The sequence below is a fragment of the Apteryx rowi genome, unplaced genomic scaffold (genome assembly GCF_003343035.1).
Source record: "Apteryx rowi isolate R43461 unplaced genomic scaffold, aptRow1 scaffold_5, whole genome shotgun sequence".
Classification (NCBI taxonomy): Eukaryota; Metazoa; Chordata; class Aves; order Apterygiformes; family Apterygidae; genus Apteryx; species Apteryx rowi.
This window is the reverse complement of record NW_020450760.1, coordinates 7,268,548-7,274,236: the sequence shown is the minus strand read 5'-3', so window position 1 is coordinate 7,274,236 and position 5,689 is coordinate 7,268,548.

The following is a 5,689-nucleotide window of genomic DNA, read 5'->3' as shown; positions in this document are numbered from 1 at the left end:
CCCCGGGCCGCGGCGGGCGGAGACAGGCCGGCGCCAATCGCGGCCGGGCGGCGGAGCGGCCGGGCGCCCCCCCCGCGGCACTACGTGTCCCAGCAAGCACGGCGCTCCCCCGCGCTCAGAGGGCCGCGGGCCTCGCGCGCAAAGCACTGCGGGAGCTGTAGTCCTCCCGCTGACCAGCGGGCCGGGCGCGCCCTTCGGCCCGCTGGGCAGTGTGGCTCGCCCGGCCTCGGGAGCCCAGGTGGGCCGGGGTTGACGGGTTCGAGGCTGCTGTCAGCTTGCTCGGTCATGCGAAGCCCTTAGTGTACGTGTATATCGTGCGTTGGGCTGGAATGAGAAAACCACTGGTCTTCACCAGCTCTAACTTCGCATCTAAACTGTCTTCTCATTATTTCGGGGCTGGATGGAGCCAGGAAGCCTATAACAAAAAGGTGGAGGAATATGTCAATGGGTGATTCATAAAATCATGGAAGAAAACTAATCCCCCACATCATTCTCCTGCATTTCATCAAAGTTGGCCAGGATATGTTAAAGCTCAGCAAAGTCCTGGCATATTACTGCACTCAGGGCCTGCCCTTGGTCATGGCCTGCTTCCCTGCTGCACATGAACAGCTCAAATAAGGTACGGAAATCTGCAAAGTTCAATAGAGATATTTCTTTTTTAGTTATGTGAACCTTCAAGTATTACAAAAAAGTCAGAGAAACACTGCTGCAAAGTCTTCTTAGAGAATCAAAGCCTTCATTTTTACTGTGGGAAAGGGAAGCAAAGAAAAGATCCTATTTGAAAAAAATAGCCCTGTGCTCTTTGCCTAATAAGCCACAGAAAAGGAGCACACCTGCTTCCGTCTTGCTTGTTGACTATCAATTTAAAAAAAACAATAAACAAGTTTACATTTTGTTTCCAACTGACTAGTCCTAGCATGTCTGCAGACAGTCTGGTTCTGCTCTGAATTTGCAGCTTGTGTTGCCTGTGCCACTTCAGCTTTGCTTATGATCAGAAATTTAAAAGGTCATGGCTGGTTAATCCTCAATAGTTTTCTAGAACTTGAAATTCTCAGTAATCTGGCATGCCTCTTGACACAGTCAGTTTGTTAAAATTGGGATTGGTTCAGAGATGACCCTTTTGAACTGGCAGAGACTATCATGCTGATTTTTCAATCAGGAAAAAAACAAACCTTAAACCTTCCTTTCCCCTAACTTATTTTGAGCTTAATAACCACATGGGTTATGCTTATGTTTTGAACTATTATCCTCTAGTCCTAAAAGTTATCTGATTTCTGTTAAAAGCATCACTGACCCAACATCCAAGTCCAAAGGTAATTTTCATATTATTTGTCATAGTTGGATTCCATGAGGTAAGTACGCCTTGTGTTATGCTTGACTTCTGAAAAGTCTAATAATCTCATTGCCAAATAACCTGTCTACCAGTTCTACATTCATTAAACATCAACAGGATGTTCATCACTGTGAAAAATAATAGATGGGAAGACCCCATACAGGAGTCTCGCATCTCAATTCAATATATCAGACACATACTAAAGCTGACTCTCAAGTGATATTCAGATTTTTATTACTGAATGCAATTGTTTCTCTGGTAGTGTTAAAAAGAAAGTTAGCAAGCCTTCCTGAATTAGGTTTGTCTAAGAGAAAGATATGAATTGTGTTGCTCAGCATGTAGGCTGAAGTAAACAGAGCAATTGCTAAGATACAGTTGTGGGGAGTCTGAAAAAAAGTGGCCAGATCTCCTGCAAGAGGTAGCAGGATTCTAGTGTGACCTTTGCTACCACTGCTACGATAGCCAAGAAGAAATTACAATGTTTTGTCAGTCACATACACACACACACATTTTATCTCTATGTAAACACACACACATATATATAACCTTTTTAAAAAGAGGAAAACACACAAGTAGGTAAAAAAAACCAGCATTGTGAATGTGAAACATTTTGCTCCTGCTCTGACAGCTCTAGAAAGCAAAACTAGCGATCACCCACATGTCTCATGACAAAACTTTGACTCTCTTGAGTGCATTTCCACGGACCCACCAAAGCCACATATTACATACAAGAACTAAGATGCTAGTAAATTCTGAAAGTGTTGACCAAATGAGAACTGAAAAAAACCCAAATGTGAAATGCAAAAAGTGCAGATAAGGAGAGTTCTTTTTTAATAGTGAGATTTTAACCAACTTAGGGTGGAAAGTCCCACAGACCACAAGACAGCAGTACTGTAAGGGTAGACAATTAAGCTTTGCTTCTGTTTGTCTAAGAGTAGCCCCACAGTAGGATTCTCACTCCTAGGTCCAACATTTATGATGGAAGTCTAGCTTATTGTACTGGCAAATTATTAATAGTTCTAGTAAAGCACAGGTTTCCCCAAGAGAAGTTTTTCACATTTCTGGCAGAATACTGGAGATGTTCTAACATGTGCTTATGGTATCATGCCACTAACCTTTCAGCTGAGGAAAACTGGACTGAAAAGCCATTGCTATTGCTTTTAATTTGCCAGGGAAGATATTTACAAAAATATACAGGGTGTGATTTTAACAGCATCTGCATAGATCAAGACTTATTTTTTAATGAATCAACAGCATTTTTAGCTGGAAGGAAGTGGACTAGAATCATGAATCAAGCTTAGCAAGTGAGCAAGATGCATAGGTTATATACCAATACAGTAAGTGAGTTCACTAAACCAGGTGACTGACAGATTAAAAAACAAGTAATAAGTCAAAACAACCCTTAAGATTGTACTTCATACACTCTGTATGGACTTTTTTAAAGGAATGTTTTCTACTTCTTGGAAAAGTTCTCACCAAACATCATTCAACATTTTCAAAGAGAAAATGGTATGAACTGATAAACATTCTCACTGCGTGGATGAATCTGGAAAATAAAAGAGAGAGAAAAGTATTTTATTCATTAAAATAGAATTTTTAAATTAGTTGATTTAGTAATATAGCCTAAGAACGCAGGGGGCCAAAATCACAATATTTCTGTCTGATCTAGAGCTGACTAATATGCAGTTTTTGAGATATCCAGATGCTTAGTCAGCTACTCAACAACAGGTTTACTTATGAAGTCACTTATTTCAGGTCATTTTACGCTTTACCATATAAATCTCTTTGTGTGTTGGTACAATAGTTATGAATACAGTCTCTCTAGTAGATGAGATTAAAGTCAATCTCTTGTATTTCATCTCCATTTTAATGGGTTGGGTGCCCTGGTGACGAAGGATGCAGAGAAGGCAGAGTTACTGAATGCCTTCTTTGCTTCAGTCCTTACTGCTCAGGCCAGCCCTCAGGAATCCCAGACCCTGGAGACAAGAGAGAAAGTCTGGAGAAAGGAAGACTTTCCCTTGGTGGAGGAGGATCGGGTTAGAGATCATTTAGACAAACTTGACAACCACAAATCCATGGGCCCTGACGGGATGCACCCACAAGTGCTGAGACGACTGGCGGATGTTATTGCTAGGCCACTGTCCATCATCTTTGAAAGGTCCTGGAGAACAGGAGAGGTGCCCGAGGACTGGAAGAAAGCCAATGTCACCCCAGTCTTCAAAAAGGGCAAGAAGGAGGACCCAGGGAACTACAGGCCAGTCAGCCTCACCTSCATCCCTGGAAAGGTGATGGAGCAGCTCGTCCTGGAGGCCATCTCCAAGCATGTGGAGGACAAGAAGGTGATCAGGAGTAGTCAGCATGGCTTCACCAAGGGGAAATCATGGTTAACCAATCTGATAGCCTTCTGTGATGGAATGACTGGCTGGGTAGATGAGGGGAGAGCAGTGGATGTTGTCTACCTTCAGCAAGGCTTTTGACACTGTCTCCCATAGCATCCTCATAGACAAGCTCAGGAAGTGTGGGTTAGATGAGTGGACAGTGAGGTGGATTGAGAACTGGCTGAATGGCAGAGCTCAGTGAGTTGTGATCAGTGGCACAGAGTCTAGTTGGAGGCCTGTAGCTAGCGGTGTCCCCCAGGGGTCAGTACTGGGTCCAGTCTTGTTCAACTTCTTCATCAATGACCTGGATGAAGGGACAGAGTGCACCCTCAGCAAGTTTGCTGACGATATGAAACTGGGAGGAGTGGCCGATGCACCAGAGGGCTGTGCTGCCATTCAGAGAGACCTGGACAGGCTGGAGAGGTGGGCGGAGAGGAACCTCATGAAGTTCAACAAAGGCAAGTGCAGGGTCCTGCACCTGGGGAGGAATAACCCCCGGCACCAGTACAGGTTGGGGGCTGACCTGCTGGAAAGCAGCTCTGCCGAGAAGGACCTGGGAGTGCTGGTGGACACCAAGTTAAGCATGAGGCAGCAAGGTGCCCTTGTGGCCAAGAAGGCCAATGGTATGCTGGGGTGCATCAGGAAGAGTGTTGCCAGCAGGTCGAGGGAGGTGATTCTCCCCCTCTACTCAGCCCTGGTGAGGCCCCATCTGGAGTACTGCGTCCAGTTCTGGGCTCCCCAGTACAAGAGGGATGTGGCACTACTGGAGCAAGTCCAGCGAAGGGCTACAAAGATGATTAGGGGACTGGAGCATCTCTCTTATGAGGAAAGGCTGAGAGAGCTGGGCCTGTTTAGCCTGGAGAAGAGAAGRCTGAGAGGGGATCTTATCAATGTGTACAAGTATCTGAAGGGAGGGTGTTGAGAGGATGGCGCCAGACTATTTTCAGTAGTGCCCAGTGAGAGGACGCGAGGCAATGGGCACAAACTGGAGCACAGACACTTCCATCTGAACACGAGGAAAAACTTCTTCACTGTGAGGGCGACAGAGCACTGGAACAGGTTGCCCAGAGAGGCTGTGGAGTCTCCTTCTCTGGAGATATTCAAAACCTGCCTGGACATGATCCTGTGCAACGTGCTCTAGGTGACCCTGCTTGAGCAGGGGGGTTGGACTAGATGATCCCCAGAGGTCCTTTCCAACCTCAGCGATTCTGTGATTCTGTGATTCTGTTTAAAAGGATTTTCCTGAGCTATTCTATAAATAAGCAGCATGGTCAGCTGCCCCCAGCCCTGACATGTCAATAAACTGCTTCTACAAAATCATCAAGGTCTATTAAATGCTGGATTCTTAATCCTATTTTAACATTAGTCATAGATTACAAAGGTAATATTAGGCTCACCTGTCCTATTTTGAACATATTTAAGAATGCTAGTCTTTTGTAGTTGGACTAACTTGATAACTATTAGCAAAACAAAATGTGAAATAGTATTCTAAAAAAAAAAAGACTAGTACCTAAGATAAGAGTGGGAGAGGTTTATATTTAACAAAACAGTGTGCTGAGCTTGGTCTTTCAAATTCTTCTTTAACAATGAGATTAGATTTTGTCAGACTGATAATGATGCATAACTGGTTGTCTTGTAAAGGCAGACATCAGACATGGTTATTCCAGATTTTTGAAAAGAGGGAAGAATTATTTCTGAATACATTTTAGCAAAATCAATAGACTAATAAAGAGGTTGTCTTAGTTATCTAAGAGGATAACTTAGAGAGGGAACTTACATGAAGTTATCTTAATACTGAAAGAAAGAGAGCTAATGGCAGGCATATCATCATGGAGGTAACAGGTTAAACAAGTCAGGGAGTCAAAGGAATTCAGAGGCTTAGTTTATTTACTTCACTATGGAATATATGCAAAAAAATTTTGAGAGGGAGTGAGGGGAAACCTTATCCCTAAAGCTTCATACATGCTTTCCTCAACTG